Raw genomic sequence first — 17,994 nt, forward strand, 5'->3', positions numbered from 1 at the left:
GTATGATTAATTAAAACTATCTTTATAACATTGTCTAATGTATTTTATATATATTATGATAGAAATTATTTAACTTGATGAAGTTATCATAAATTCAAAATATAATTTGTATATCCCCAAAATACCATTTCAGATTTAGTCCCTGTTATGCTGACAGTCTGATTCAACCATATACTTATATCACAATCATTTTCCAAAGAGTTGTCATTTCATATGCTGACTCAACTTGCTTTTTGCTGTTTTTGTCCCATGCAGCTACTCTTTCAGAATAAAACCGGTGACTGCATATATGGTACTGATTATCTGGATCATTCCTTCATTGTAGCAGTTAGATGAGATATAGTAATGGACATACACACATAGATAACAGTTATGTTAGCACAATACACTTATCAGTGGTTAACTAATTCATGATTTACTCAACCCAAAGTTTTAGGTTTGCACAATCCTAATGTGTTTATATGGGCTGCTATTATCCAACAGGTTAACAAGTTGTGGTGACTAGTAAATTCTGTGTTGCAAGTTTGTGCCTAGCATTTTTATCTTCTACATAACCATTTTTAACAATTACTTCTCTGCAGTTACATTGCTATGAAGACCACTTTCAGAAGGTTGCTTAGAAGGCTGCTTTAACTACAGATGAATATAGTGCCTCTTCTTCAAATCAGGAACATTACTCAACTGTGCATCATAGCGAAACTGTGCCCACCCCATTGCCGAAATGGAAAAAAGTTGTGATACGTCACAACATGTCACCTGATGTTGCGAGTTTGACATCCCTGCATTAGGGCTACATTTACTGAGCATGTAAGTTGTGCTTAACTTACCATAAAGACTTAAACAGGTGCCTGATTGCAGCTGCCTAATTGCTATATATTATTCACACCTTCCACTTGCATTTGAATTACAATGAACAGCACCATCCCCATAATGGATTATTTTAAACATCATTCTTCATAGAGAACCTAAACACTGCATTAATTACACTGATATAAACTACATTTCCATGCACCTCAAAGGGTCCCAGATGCCTCCTGGAATGTAAATGTAATTCAAATTAAATTACAATTAATTCACTGAATACTTATATAATTGGCAAAAGGGGAAAGAAACATTTTAATATGGGTAAGGGAACATAAATGTTCAAACTTGGTGTAATGATTGGGACTGGCATTTTTGGATTTTTTTTTTATAAAGTACAACTGGGTGAGGCTCAGCTGCTAGTATCTGCATCAGCAAATGCTTGCCATCTCAGCAATAATCCGTAGTTCTTCCAAGAACAGTCATGCAATCCACTTAATCCCATCCATCCACCTTTGCCTTTCTCTTTTGTATTTACCTCAGCCCTCTCAAACATAGTCATTTGTTTTCGGTCTTCATGTGTTCATATCACATGCTTAAAATATATGAGTTCTGCTTACTGATCTGTGTCTTAAGGAGTGATCCTTCTTTATTAGGTCCAATATCGACTGATGGCTCTTCTTGCAGTATGTGATACTCTTAGTAAATGTCTTCAGATCCATATTTCAGACATCAATTTTCTTCCTTTTGCTCTTTCTCCTTATCCAGCTTTTACAGATATAGTTTACCTTACCACTAGAAAGTCCAGTCTTTTAACTTTACTGGTCTATTTTGTTGTTCACTGAGCCCAAGAAAAAAAATATTTTCTCCCTTTAATTCTTTGCTATTAATTGTGAATAGAAGGGGAACTCATCAAATGTGCAGTGACATTAAACTGGCAGGAATAGCCAATAACCCAGAAGACAAGCTCAAGATCCAAAAAAATCTTGGCAAACTCGAACAATGGGCCCTGTCCAACAAAATGAATTTTAATGTGGAGAAAAGCAAGTTTTTACATTTAAGCAGGAAAAATCAAAGGTATAAGCAGGGCTTTTTTTGTCATAGAACGCTCAGAACGGAGTTCCGGCACCTTTTTTGGATGGAACCTTGTAGGGTAGGCAAGGCGAGTTGAATGACGTGTGTGAAAAAAGCACTGGGTATAAGTACAGATTAGGCGAGACCTGGCTCAAAAACAGTAACTGTGAAAGTGACCTTGGAGTCCTAATACAGGGTCCCCACCCCAGGGCCGTGGACTAGTACTGGGCTACAGCGTGCCAGAAACTGGGCCGCACAAAGAACCAAGCCCCATCCATGGGATGCAGGCAGCACACAAAATCATACACTCTCTGGTTTGTGCAAAAACCTTTCTCCATGGAATTGGTCCCTGGTGCCCAAAAGGTTGGGGACCTCTGACCTTGTGGATGATCACTTGACTATGAACCAGCATTGTGCAGCAGCAACCAAAAAAACTAATAGCATCAAGACCACACGAAGTATTAATACCGCTTTATTAAATCCTAGTACAGGGTAGGCAACCTTGGCTCTTTTATGACTCGTGGACTTCAACTCCCAGAATTCCTGAGCCAGCATGGCTAAGCATGGAAACCTCTCCCTTTCCCCTCAGCATGGCTGGCTCAGGAATTCTGGGAGTTGAAGTCCATGAGTCAAAAGAGTCAAGGTTGCCTACCCCTGTCCTAGTAAGACCACACTTGGAATACTGCATCCAATTTTGGTCACCATATTACAAAAAAGATGTTTAGACTTTGAGAAAAGTTCAGAGAAGAGCAACTAAGATGATCAAACACCTGGAGACCAAAACATATGAAGAACAGCTGCAGGACTTGGCTTTGGCTAGTCTAAAGAAAAGAAGAAATAGGGGTGACATGATAGCAGTATTCCAGTATTTGAGGGGCTGCCACAAATAATTATTCTCCAAAACACCAGATGGCAGGATAAGAAACCATGGTTGGAAACTAATAAAAGACCTCCAAGTTCTCTTCCAGCTCTATTCTATTCTATTCTGATTTCACTCTGCATACCAATTAACATTGCTCACATTTTTACTTTCCAGTTTTATTTTCATAATGCATTCTTATTTCTACTTTCAGCTAATAAAATATCATCTGCATAACTCTACTGCTGATGTCTTGACCTCCTATTTGAACCCTCTATCGTTTCTCCTAACCCTACTATTCTTGAAGTACCTTTGCTATATGTTCAACAGATATAGAACAACATGCATCCTCCTTTGTCTGGACTACTTTGTTTTCTTCAGACTTAGTTCTTACAAAGGCTTCTTCTTCTTCATGAGAAAGATTCCTCAGAAGACTCCAGTATTTTGGCACACAGATTCTACTTTGTGGCATGATCTCCATAACTACTCGCTGCAGTCAATGAAGGAAACTAAACCTCTTCCTTGAATTGCCTTGTGCTCTCCATTATTCAATTTGTATTCATGAATGAAGGCAAATATATTGTGTCGCAGGGTAATATTGCAAGATCCAATCTGGACTGGTCACTGGGACTAGAGCAGGGGTGTCAAACTCAATTTCATTGAGGGCCGCATCAGCATTGCGGTTGCCCTTGGGGGGCTGGGGGGCTATGGCCAGGGTGGGTGCAGCCTACTGGGTGGGTGTGGATGGAGTGGGTGTGGCTTACTGAGTGGGCATGGCTAGCTCTACATTGTTTGCGTCAAGGGTGCCTGTGGGGGCCTGGGCAGGAGTAGGACAGTTCTGAGGGTCTCTGGCAGAAGGGGGTGGGACCGGGGCAAGTGCCAAGGCATAGTCCATTTCTTCATTCCTCACAAAGGGTGACACCTCCCCAGCATGCACCCAGGGGGTGGGGCCAATGTGGCAGGGGCTGGTTCCTCGCTGTTTCTGGACGGCCTTGTGGAACTAAAACTGAATGCATTTCAGCATAGATGGCCACCACAAAATTGTACATTGGTTCCTGGCTGGCCTGGGCCAGGGCCAAGACAGCGGGGGCCATTCCCTTACTATTTCCAGGATGGCTTCGCGGGCCACATGAAACACTTCGTGGGCCGCATCTGGGCCCCGGGCCTTGTATCTGACATGTCTGGTCTTGAGGTTTAGTCTTCTGAGCTTCCAGACCTGTGCTGGAGCCCATCCTGAGGGAGCTTCTCTCTCACCTGAATGTGTGGTGAGACACATTCTAGTAAGAGAGAAGTTCTCTGAGGATGGGCTCCAGCACAAGCCCAAAAGCTCAGAAAACTAAACTCTGCTCCTGGTGACCAACCCAGATTGGATCAGTTTGTATTAACTATCAGATCTCACATCCCTGACTTTTCTGAAATCTGCTTGTTTGTTTGAGATTTTTGTCTCTGTGTAATATTCTCTTTTTCTTTGAAATATCTTTTAAAATATTCCCACACAGTGCTTTGATAATTTGCATCATTCTTCTTCAGTATTATATAGCAGTCTTTCTCACTCTCTCTAGTCTTGTTCCATATTTATTGGCAGGATGTTAATTGCCTCTTTTCTTGCAGCCTTCAATGTACATTTCATCTATGCCTGGAGCTTTTTAATTTCGCAGCTGGTCTATTGCTTTTCATATCTTGCTTTCAAGTGGATTGGTTTCTGCAAATATTTCAGACATTCTATAATTCCATTTGTAAAGGATTTCAGGATACTCTTTCCTTCTTTAATCTCTTTTGTCTCTGTCTCTGTAAAGTCTCTTCCTACATTAGCTATACATTTTCCTGCAAGCTTCTTAAAACATCACCCATGTTCCTTGCTATTTTCCTCTGTTGACATTTTTGATTGATATATCTTTCCCTATCCTTCCTTATTTGACACTGACATTCTGCAATCAGCCCTACTATGTCTTTCTTACTGCACAAAACTCTCATCTCCCTTTTTTTTTGTTTTTTTGGCAGTCATGATAACTGGTTCTTAAGAAATGTACATTTCCCTAGTTGAAATTCAAAGCGGACATGATTTATATTTTGTCACAATATCTCTTATGTCTTCTGAATTGAGAAATATTAAAGTGTTTGTCCACATAAATTAAGAACACCAAATGTGCTCCTTGTATTGATTTTTATATTCTGACTACATTCTGCCAGGTCAAATATTATTCTCTTTAATTTTCTATATTTCCTCTGCACATTCAACATGTATAATTTATGGTCTATTCCACAGTCTGCACCTAGAAATACCCATACCCTTTTTCAGTAATTGATTTGATTCCAGTGTTAGGGAATCCAGCAATATCTCAGCATCAATTTTTCAGCTCAAATATTAGCAATGAGTCTGTAAAGGCTTGCCAACTTTGTAACAACGTATCTCTTTTTAACCCTGATCAAATAAACCAACTTCATATACAATAATAGTTTTATTAGTTTAATATAATAATAATTATTATTATTCAAATAGTGTTGTAGGATTTGATTTCTCTTGAATTGTTCTTTATTCCTTGCAGAAGTTCTTCAAGGCTTTAGCCTTTTGTAAATCCAATGAGAAGAATAATCTTGGTCATTTCTATTTCACTTTCGATTTTTTAAAACATTGGTCAGTTTCTTTTGCATATCTGGTAAAGCAGGCATCCCCAACTGCCGGTGTGTGGACCAGCACCAGTCCGTGGCATGCCAGTAACCAGGCCAGGAAAACAGGCTAAGCCCCATCTGCGGGATGCAATCAGCACATAAAACCACATCTCCTCCCCTTCACAGAAAAATCTTTCTCCATGGAACTAATCCCTGGTGCCCAAAAGGTTGGGGGTCGTTGCCGTAAAGCATCTTTTTTTCAAGTCATTTTGTTGGTCTTTCATTTGTAAATCTACTTTCAGTATCATAGCTATCTTGTCAGATGAAATTTGTTCCACATCTGTCATTTCTTCAATAATATCTTTTGGACATAGTCTTATCTCTAGAACAGACATCTTTACTGATACTCATGGTATTGTGACTATTAACCTCTGGCTCCATTCTTCAAAAGTCTCATTTAATATTTTCAATTTTACACCATTTTGCATCATTTTGTAAGTCCCAATAAGTAAGAGCAGGGTTGTATTATTTTCTTTCTGCCTAGGAACTTTAGTCCCTCTAGTGTTCAGTTTTTAAAACAATAAAATTACTTATCTTTGTTATATCGTGCAATAACCAAAACAAATCCATTTCCCATAACAAGCTGTTTATTCCTTATAATTAATTCCAAAATATTATTGTTGTTGTTGTTAATTGCGAAGTCGTGTCCGACCCATCGCGACCCCATGGACAACATTCCTCCAGGTCTTCCTGTCCTCTACCATCTTCTGGAGTCCATTTAAATTCACACCTACTGCTTCAGTGACTCCATCCAGCCATCTCATTCTCTGTCGTCCCCTTCTTCTATTGCCCTCAATCTTTCCCAACATTAGGCTCTTCTCCAGTGAATCCTTCCTTCTCATTAGGTGACCAAAGTACTTGAGTTTCAACTTCAGGATCTGGCCTTCTAAAGAGCAGTCGGGGTTGATCTCTTCTAGGACCGACCGGTTTGAACGCCTTGCAGTCCAAGGGACTCGCAGGAGTCTTCTCCAGCACCACAGTTCAAAGACCTCAATTCTTTTGCGCTCAGCCTTTCTTATGGTCCAACTTTCACAGCCATACATTGCAACTGGGAAAACCATGGCCTGGACTATGCGTACTTTTGTTGGCAGGGTGATGTCTCTGCTTTTTAGAATGCTGTCTAGATTTGCCATAGCTTTCCTCCCCAGGAGCAAGCGTCTTTTAATTTCTTGGCTGCAGTCCCCCAAAATATTATAGCAAAGTCAATATTCAAATTTTATTTATTTATAAAATCCATTTATAAAATTTTAGCTCAAAATCTTATTTAGCTTTTTCTTGTTTATTTCAAAGTTCTTTAAGTCCTTAAACTTATAATTAATTTTTTTTTCGTTGATAGTTGAATACAAACTCACCCAGTGAAGACAGCTCAAATTTATCATTCCAAAGATCTCCAATAGCTTTAAGATGGTCAATAGGCAATTTCTGAAAATGATTAGAAAGTAAGACTTGCAAACTTCATGTCCTTTAAAAATGCTCTGCCTAAACAAGTGCTTGCAAGCATGTTGGCTGATCCTGGCTTTTTGCATTGCTCAAACCCTGAGAAAACTGCTGTCCTGTGGTCTCTTCATGAGAGGCATCCATCCAGAGCATATATGGTTGATCTCCCATTCTTTTATTCAGAGAGATTCCTTGGAACCTGTCCACTCCCCAGTTCCTTGCTTTTTGCTGCAATCATCAGCTCCACTTTTGCAGATCTGTCTTCAATTTGCAATACATCCCCCAAAAGTCTAGATTAATGCTGCTTGAAGCACATGTGGGAATAAAAAACAATACTTATCCACCTTTTATATTATTGTATACAGTGCTTTTTTTCTTAAAAAAAAAGGTGCCAGAACTCACACACATCATACAACCTGCCTTGCCTACCCTACAAGGTTCCATCCAAAAAAGGTGCCGGAACTTTTTTCTGGGCGTTCTATGAGAAAAAAAACCCTGATTGTATATACCCAAATCATACTTTAATGTCATGTTCTTTTATTTCTCTATCTGCACTCTAATCACTCAGTGATCACTCATTTAATGTGTTTTAGAATATACTGTAAAATTCTTCAGTGTATTTCAACAGACCATAATATGGTGGTCTGTCCAAGATGATGTAGTGTTTTACTGACTGACATGGGGAAAATTCATATTTAAATTCATCTTCACCCTGGAAGCTGACTGAATAACTTTGAGTCATTCTCCCTCTCTTAGTCAAATCTATTTCACTGGCTTGTTAGGGAAAAAAATGGGAGGATGGTGCAGTATCTCACTGCTTTGAGCCATGGAAAGGAGGTAGGATATACATTTACAAATACATACATCCTGAAATACATTCAAATGAGACTGATGTAAACTGGTTCTCCAGCAACAATATAATATGATCTTGTCACTGAGGTTACAGCTAAACACATACTTAGCCATGCCTATTGAGCATGACAGCAATTCCATTCCTTCCTTTGATCATATGCTCCAAATAAGGCAGTCCAATATCTCTGTTTTAAATGGACAGTTTTCATCTCCTTAAGTACTCTTACCTCTAAAATGTCTAATTCAATATACTTTTTTATTACAACAATTTCAGATTTTCCTGGAAATGCCTCTCATATTCTTTGTTTCAACTGTATTTGTCCTCATAAAACAAGGAGAGTCTTTTTTAAAACATTCACCATCAGATTTCCTGAGACTAGCCATAACAGTATCTCTAAATTCATATACAAAAGTTCAACACTCTTCTCCAGTAATTGAAGGAGGGTCTTATGACCTGGAGGCCTCGTCATCTACATCTGCATGATTAAATAATTTATAGATTTTTTTTGTCATTGATTTATATGATTTTGGGAGTTCTTTCTCTTAGATAGATTGGCTTTCCTCATGCCTGCACAGCCAATCACAATCCACTATTGGTTAGGTTTATACTTCCCATGTCATCCTTATAGGAACCCCACTCTCACCAGGATGGGTCTCATGGTCACCGAATCCACTAACTCGCTGACCACTTCTAGGTAGCAATTCTCTGAGAGGCTGTTGCCTTAACAGACATGTTGATGCAGTTTTCTTGGCAGCAATATGAAAGTGGTTGGCCATTATCTTTTGGGGGGCAGCTTTTATTTCCCATGGCTGACTGGGGAATTCTGGGAGTTGAAGTGCACATGTCTTAAGGTTGTCAAGTTGAAAAAGGTTTTGGGGTGGGAAGGGTTTTCAGTTTTCTTGGTCACTTTTATACATTTGATATTTTCTTCAAGTCTCCAAATACCAATCAGACCCACTTAGTGTCTGAGCGGAAACAAAGTCAGCCAGGAGCTGTCACTTAACAGCTTCTTTAAAGTCTCTCAAAGGATATATTTATGCAAATAGATCAGTAAAATGGTACTTGGCACAACTGAACCTACAAATCCATCCCAAGAAAGCAGCAGCCAATTTACAACAAAGCTCTCCTAATGGGGTATTTAACCAACACTTGGGGGAAAAAAATCCCAAGAATGTCATATTGGCAAGTGATCTATGTTTATATTACATCATCATCTTCTGGAGCACAGCCCAGAGACTTTGAGAGCTTAGGTGAATTCACAAATAAAATGCTAAAAAGAATGCAGCTTTTCAAAGTTTACAAATTAACAAATAGTAGTAAATCTATTCAAGCTGCTTTATCTCCTGTATATCATACTCAATGTTTAGGAAAACTGGCTAATACTTCATATAACCCCAACTGCCATATTGCCACAGAAACCTGGTGCCGCAGGGGTTAAAATGAAATATTACAGGCAAACTCTGCCTAAATATGAAGTTTGATCCTGACAGGACTCAAGGTTTACTCAGCCTTTCATCCTTCCAAGTAATATAGTAATATAAGGATCCAGATTGTTGGAGGCAATATGGAAATAACGCTTCAATATTGTAAACTGCCCAGAAAGTACTATGGAGTGGTATATAAGCCTAAATGCCATTGCTATTAAAGGAAGATATGGAGCTGATTTGTACTTATGCTAACTATTCCCAGCATCTATATATTCCCTGCAACGTTACTCGAAGGGGAAGAGATGCTACCAAGAGAACAATCAGACAAGAAGGGGAGGAATCTGCAATTGCTCAGTGGTCAAAGACTTAGGAAGGACTCGCCTTAGTTGATTTGTCTTTTCAGACTTGCAAGATTGATATAAGCCCTCCCACAAACCTCTGACAGGAAACACAGTAGAACTATTCTACTTTATTGTAAGGCTACATTACCAGAATCTTGCAAGCCTTATCAGTTAAGCCAGGTCTTTTCTAAATTTCTTTCTCTACCTGTTAAGCAACTGCAGGCTCTTCCCCTCTTCTCTAATCATTAGGCAGCATCTCTTTTCCCTCTTCTCTCAAGATCATTCCCAAATACCATCACAGATCTCATGCAGATAAAGCTACTGTCATCCCATGGATCTAACACTGCATATGAATCTATATACCCAAATATTTTGTGAGTTGATTCAAAGAGAAACATAATTGTCTTTTTGGGTGTTTATCTTTAACTGGGAGAAAGGGACAAGTTGGTGTATAAATATTATTCCATTATCCGCGTACTTTTGGTTCTGTTTTTGGAATTACTCGTTCTTCTGGGAAAAGAATTCAGTTGCACATTTGGGTATTGTATTAATCCAAAATCGACGGAGAGGAAAAGTTTGCCTCAGTGTTTGCTGTGCTCACCTGAAAGAAAGAACACTGCATTAAATTTTGGCATATGGCGGCTGGTCACAGAATTCAATTCTTTTATTATTTACCTAGGGATAACTCCCACTGAATTTAATGAGGCACGCTTGGAATAAATACAGGGATATATTTGTCCTATATAGCAATATGAATAAATATATGTTTCTTCCACTGCCTGAAACTGGACCATATGGTTTTTGGAGAAATTCTCCTTCTGTTTGGCTCTCAGGCTCTGGTAGGCCTTCCACAACGAGATGCATTTGGCTCCCATTCTTCCAGTAAATGCAAACTTGGCAAAACTACATCTCTTCAACAAGCTGTTAACTGTTAATTTATCTGTAATCATTCTGATTTTTTTTTTATTTTAATCATATTGATCTTTGTGTTGTGTTTTACATTCTGTATTTTGTAAACCATCTTGAGTGCTTACATAAGCTGAAAGCTGGAATATACATCTAATATACTTTTTAAGCTAGCAAGCACAGATGTTTCTCCACTTATGACCACAATGAGTTCAGAATTTCTGTTGCTAAGTGAGACTGTTACTAAATTTTGCCCCATTTTACAATCTGTCTTGCCATAGTTAAGTGAATCTCTGCAGTTAGTAACACGGTTGTTAAGTGACCCTGGCTTCCCCATTGACTTTGCTTGTCAGAAGTTTGCAAAAGGTGATCACATGACCCCGGGACAATGCAACAGTCATAAATATGAATCAGTTGCCTAGCATCTGAATTTTGATCATATGACTATGGAGAAGCTGCAATGGTCACAAGTGTAAAAACAGTCATAAGTCACTTTTTTCAGTGCCATTGTAGTTTTGAATGGTCACTAAATGAACTGTTATAAGTCAAGGGCTATCTGTACTACAAATCACTTTGAGAGACCTTTCAATCAGTGAGACAACACAGTCCTTTGATACATGGGCACTACACACAAACATAGCCAGGTTTTAATTATATCCATTTCTATTGTAGGTAAAAAATGGATCCATAGACCCTTACCTAAATTTTACATATTAGGCACATTCTTTTTAACTCTAATTCAAATTTGCATTTGTGAACAGTCACCGAAAACATGGCCAGCCAGAGTTTCAATATAGACAAGAGAAAAATTCCACTTGAAACGTAATTTTGAAAATTGAAACTATCAGAATATGGAATGCATTAACCATATTATTCCATCTGCCCACAGCTAGTCCGTCCTGTGAGAATTATAAATGACTTCAAACATTCTAAGTTGACAGGGGTGTCAAATTTTCCGTGTTGCGTGATGTGTCACGATGTATCGCGACTTTTTTCCCCTTGATGGAGCTGGGGTGGGTGTGGCTTCTGCATGACACATCCGGCCCATGGGCCGGTAGTTTGACACCCCTGCCTTAAAGGGTGCAGATACAGTGGCCTTCTTCCAAAGAGTCCAGGTCATCCAATACAAGAGAGATGGCACTAACAGAATGAACTGAACAGAAGAGATTTGCAAACACGGCATATTCTTTCCTTCTCTTTCCTGCCACCTTCAGGCTTGACAACTTTGTCCTTAGCAAGTTTTGATTTACCATCATAAAGCTACCAAGAACTGACTAAACTTCAGAAGAAGAACAAATAAACAATTTGTTTCACCATTATTTACTGAAGCACTGAAATGGGGAGGGGTGAGCCTAAACAAGGTATATATTTAAGCATATACACTCTTAGTTTTAATTAAAGAAACAGAATTCAAACAAATGTTAAAAAAACAGCAACATATAGAAAATCAAAGAAGGATATGTGAATGGCCCATGGGTCATTATTTTATATCTATTGGAAATCATTTTGAAAAGAATTTATCTCTTACGCATTGTTCTCTGTGCCCCCCAGCTGTGTTGCATATGCAACGTCCACAATTTCTAACCCGGAGTTGCAATGCCAATATATATAACTGGAAGGCATCAGATTGTGGAAAGCAGGTCTATAGTGACTGGCATTGGTTCTTTAGAGTTTTTAGAGAGAAAGCTTGCTTTAGGCATCAGAGAACCTGGACCCATGAATGTCTGTGTTGCTCTTCCACTGAGTTACAGCCCTTCTACTTATACATACTGAAAGAGTTTGTGTTAAGGAACCTGCAGTTCCTGACATTTCTATCCTAAACTAGATGGTGGATTGAATACGGAATCTAGCAGAATTCTGTATTCTACAGAAACTAGCAGGAGAATGAAGGACCATTATAGCCAGCTCCTTTGTCCTTTTACAGTCTTTTTTTCCAGTCCTTCAGATTATTTATTTCAAGTTGAAGACTTCAGAAAAAAATCAGCCAACCCCCCCCCCCCCCACGCACACACACAAACACACACCCCTTCTCTGCTAAATTAAAAGGTTTCCCCTAATGGAAGCGCATCCGTTGGGGATTATGCTGGATCCAGACAGGCTGCATACTGAGTAAAAATGTTGAGTCATCTGCGCTGTACTGCTGTATAATTAACATGTAAAACATCATTGCATAAGACGCATCCCTGTGTCTCAAATTTGCTTTGCTATCACCATCAGCAATCCTCATTTCTTCATTGAGCAGCATATCTAGGCTTCACATCCCAATGCTATCTGAGCCCACCATAAATAAAAATAAAGGTGAAATATTTATTTGATCTGGAAAGAAACCAGCCTATTTTATGAGCCCTGGTGGTGCAGTGGTTAGAATGCAGTACTGCAGGCAATCTCTGCCCACAGCCTGGAGTTCGATCCTAATGGGGCTCAAGGTTGACTTAGCCTTCCATTCTTCCGAGTCAGTAAATTCTATTCTTCCAGTTCCAATCAACTCATACAGAATATTTAAGATTCTCCAATGCATAGATAGCTCCAGATTTGGGAGAGGTAAGTACATAGCACTTTCTGACAGGCTTCCTTTTATATTAGCGCCCCCTCCCAGGGGCATTGGTAAGAGCAGACAGCAATCTGCCATTTTAATTTCTCACAGCGTAAGAGAGTTATGCAATGTTTCAGGGTTTTCTTTCCCCTTCTTTTCAATCATGTCCAGTTCTTGGAGACAGCTTGGAAAAGTCTCTGCAGTTTTCATGGCAAGATTTTTCAGAAGTGATTGCCATTGCCTCCTTAAAGAGCTGAGAAAAAGTTACTAACTCAGGGTCACCCAGCTGGTTTTGTGCCTACGGTGGGACTAGAATTCATAGACTCCCAATTTCTAGCCTGTGCCTTAACCACAACACCAAATCGATTCTCCTAGGTCCCCATATAGATTACCCTTATCAGAGCAACAAATCTTATTAACATTACCCTCAAGAGAACATATGAGGGTCCCATAATAACACTAACATGTGGTGAAACCTAATACCTTAGACTTAAGACACCTAGTGAACCTAATTTTTGAATCCAAATTCTTTTGGAATTCTGTTCTCCCTGATCAAAGTTCAGCAATGTCCTAGTGATCCTTTCCTATACTCTATATATCACCATTTGGTTAAAGAAGATACACTGTTGGATTTCTTTCTGCTCTGCTATTAAAAAAATAAAGTCTTGCCAGAAGATTGAGTACAATACAGAATTGATTAAATTATTTTCTCTGAAAGCTAGATTATCTTACACTTCACATGTTCCCCCAGAATCCACACAGGAAAGACATCCATGCTAAAAGCAGATGACAGGAGATAGTTTATAGTGAAAAATCTGTAGATAAGATTCCTTTCTTTCTTCAGCTTTACACAAACTTCGGGCTCGTGTTTCTTGGTCCCTATGCCTTGTAGGGGAAAACCTTAGCAGCTCATTCATTCAAAATACTGTATCTCTAGTGACATTTGTGAAACCCTCAAGGCAGACTATTGTTACTGGGCTACTCGCTACCTAAAAGCAGATTTGCTAGTTTGAAGACACTCAGTTTAGGACTAAACTGATACTTGGAACTACATGTATATTTGTTCCCAGATCCTCTACCACCTGCTCTGTACCCACAGCTCAGCAGGGAAAACATAGGTAGGAGTCACCAGAGAAAATAAATGAATAATTCAGGATTAAAATAGAGCACTGGTTCTCAACCTTTTTAATGCCGCGACCACCAACCGGTCGTAAGTCGAGGACTAAACCAGTCATAAGTCGAGGACTAAACTGGTCGTAAGTCGAGGACTACCCAACCGGTCGTAAGTCGAGAACTTTCCCTGCCCGGGAGTGCCATGCATGCATGGTGCCATCCCTTGCGCCGGCCGAGGCATAGCTGGCAAGCGGCAGAGACAGAGCAGCTGGCCCAGCCCAAGGGAGGTAAGGCACCCGCCGGAAAAGGGGAAAAAATGGCGGACAGCCTTGCTTGGCGACCCCCGTAAACTGGTCGATCACGACCCATAGGTTGAGAACCGCTAAAATAGAGGATTGAATTGTTTTATCTACAAAAAAACCTTAGCTTGTGCCTCTCTCACTCTTCTGTTAGACCATAATAGTAGTATATTTACTCTACCTCTACCAATTTTTTGAAAGCTGCATAGCTGAAAATATGTTCAATCTGATAAGTGGAGTCTGACTCATTTGTCACATGCTTTCACCGTTTGGTGGATCTGCTCCTGGCCATGTAACTAAGGCTCAGAAAATGGGAAGAGGCTATAAAAATAGGCATAGGAGGATTGTAGATTGCAGCATATGGAGAGTTGCAATCAACAAACTGCAACAAGCTTGAGCAGCTTCTTTGTCTAACAATTGGCCCTTGGAAAGATTCTGAGAGGCTCTGCTTTAATTCTTCTAAGGGACAGTAACTGATTAAAAAAATCACATTTGCTTGTTGCCCTTGCAAAAAATAAGTTGTGATATGGATAAGATTCTTGTGTGAATGCAATATTTACCTCTAAGGCAGTGCATCTGTTTACAATTTGATGCAGTTTTTAAATGGCTATGCCAAAAAGAACCCCTTCCTATCTACATTTGCTATCTGCTAACTGAAGGACAAAACCCAAAAGGCTTGAAATAAACACTTTTCTACAAGCTTTTTCTGCACACCCTTATCAGTTAAGATATGGTGTGTTAATGGGAGGCCTCAGATTAGATAACCAGTTAAGCCAGTTTTAGCTACCCTCTTTCAAATATTATTTAATTCTGTCCAGGTGTCTTAAGCATATTTTCTCAATAACAGAAGACAAAATTCCTTTTTCTCCACGGAAGTGTTTATTTTTTCATTTGTCTGCCATTTACCTAGTCCTTTTCTCATACAGAGAGAAATAGGTAATCTATTTCTATGTAGAATGACAGGTCCTAAAGTCAACAGGAGATAAATCTACTCCCCCCCCATGTACATGGATGGTGCACATGAATATATACTAATAATGATGTTAATGGCTTTAATAGCTTTGTAGATAGATATGAATTGTGATAAGCGAGACAGAGAGCTTTAAATCTTCCATACCTTCCATTGACATGTGGTTGTACATAGTGTTCAGTGTTTATTAGCTCTCGGGGTAAAATAATAATCTATTCCTCTATTTGAGAAAAAGTAGCTTCTTTCTTTATCTCCACAAGCAAGGAAAATAAAAAGGATCCTATAGTCACAGGAAAGAAATGTGAATGGACAATAGCAATAGCACTTAGACTTATATACTACTTCACAGTGCTTTACAGCCCTCTTTAAGTGGTTTATAGAGTCCACATATTTCCCCCAACAATCTGGGTTCTCATTTTACTAACCTTGGAAGGATGGAAGGCTGAGTCATCCCTGAACCGGTGAGGATCAACCCACTGGCAGTCAGCAGAATTAGCCTGCAATACTGCATTCTACATGGCTCTGTCTAAGTGAATTGTTTTGATAATCTCTGTGAGGACAGGACGCCAGGTCAGCAATTCCTCAGAGAAAGGGGGTCACCTCACATTGTTCATTCTTCAGAGTAGGAAACATGGCATTGTTTGCTGTCTCCTCCTTCTCTTCCTTACTGATGATACAAAAGAAAGATTCCTAGATCTGGAATACAGACAACAGTATGGTGGCTTGCAAAATAGTCTCTAGATTAGAGATCTTAGCTTGCATACTAATAGGGCGGGCATGATGGGGATAGAATTGGACTTGGTTGTCCTTGTGGCAAAGCGAATGGGAAAGACCAAAGAAGTGCTAGTTGGATGTATGGATGACTTCCTCATAAGACAAAAGTGAGAAGTTTAAAGGATGGTTTGCACGCACTAGAAAAGTCTAATGATTGGTGATGGTCTAAACTAATTCTAACTATTTTCTTTTCATCTCATGTCTTTAATTATTTATATTACTCTTTTGTGTTCTGCATCACACCAAAGGGAATAGGATGATGTGTGTGTGTGTGTGTGTGTGAGATAATCATTTCAACAAAGCTGACTTTGAAGGAAGGCAAGTCTAGATTTTTTCCTCAAATTTCTCATTCAGTCCTTTGAGTGGCATTCTGTATAGAATACAGCCATCCCTATTTTCTTCAAAATGTGATGAAGCAGTCAAAATCCTTATGGGACCCTGCAATGAAAGCTGAGATATGATCCCTAGCATGCACTCAAGAAATTATCTTTTGTAGTCCAGTACAATTTTTCAGGTCTGTAGTTATTCCAAGTTTAGACAAATAGAGTTCTTTATAAAAGACTTATTGACATTTAAAACTATAATTGTGGAGTCCCAGAATAATGCTTTGCTTTGTATTAAACATTCACAAAAGTGTCATTTGGAATGTTTTCGTGTATATGCTTTGGTTTGGGGCCATTTATCTTTCCTTTAGCTTCATCAATGTAATAAGTATTCCATACCTACGTGAATGTTTGCAAAACATGGCTTTACAATTCCAAATAAGGCTACTTATTTGAAAATGTTGGTGTTTCATTGTCTAATTTGTGTTCATGCAGTCACATTACAAAGAGAATAGTGAATTTCAAAATCACTAAAAGGTTTATATTCTTACCAACAGTATGCAATTTTGAATGTCGTAAAAGCATTATTCCCTCAGAAAAAAATGAGTAACTGTTGACAGTAAACAGATTGCAAACAGATTGCCTGTTAAGATATTAATAAGCACTTTTCTTCATCAATTTTTATGGAGAGACACTTATAATTTCAATTACAGATCAATGGACCTTTATATGGAATGTCTCAATTTGTCTATGTTTCTTCAGCATTTATTGTCCTATAGGAATTAAGAAAAGGAAATTGTTCATCATTGGATGATTTGGCAGTGTTCATTTGTGCCTTTTTTGACATCAGAATTAATCAAATAAGACAGCCTTGACACATTCCTTCTATCACATTCATCATGAAAGCTGAACAACTTAATAGGATATTATCTGTATGCTGACATTCAAGATAGGCTTCCTGTACTGAGCTACAGGAAATCTCCAAAAGGCATCCTTGTAGATTTTCAATAAATATATGTTTTGTTTTTGTCTTAAATGAAAAAGTAAAAGAAAAGGGCCTGTTAGATGCTTCTTTCCAAAATACCCAGTAACAAAGCTGACAATCAGTGTCACACCAAAAAAACTATAAAACATTAGCTTTTCAGCTGTATTAAACTGAAATGGCTATGATAAAATTGAGGCATATCTGGTAGCAAATATCAGTTTAATTAATTGAAAGGTTAGAAAGGTTTTGAGGAAAATAGAAACATTTTATAATACTCTTACATAACAATTCTGTTGTGATTGGATTGATCATTTTCTGCCAAGATGTATAAAATGGTGCATTGGAAAAAGTAATTCAATTTTTGTTATGAACTATCAGATTTATTATAGCTGAGGTAAATCTTTAGGTGGAATAGTGGTATTTAAAAGAATTGGAAATTGCATTCATCATTATCATCATCATAACATTTTTTTTGAAGATGCAGGGTACACTTTTTGGATCAGCAGCACCATCTTGTTGTGATCAAATGCAGCACCTAGAAATTACATTGGCAAAAAGAAAAAAGAAAACAATCCAGAATCTTAGTTAGGAATACTTTGATTTCATTTTAACTCAATTCAGGGGGGTTA

The sequence above is a fragment of the Crotalus tigris genome, unplaced genomic scaffold (genome assembly GCF_016545835.1).
Source record: "Crotalus tigris isolate CLP2741 ecotype Arizona unplaced genomic scaffold, ASM1654583v1 scf7180000018030.5226217, whole genome shotgun sequence".
In the NCBI taxonomy this organism is placed as follows: Eukaryota; Metazoa; Chordata; class Lepidosauria; order Squamata; family Viperidae; genus Crotalus; species Crotalus tigris.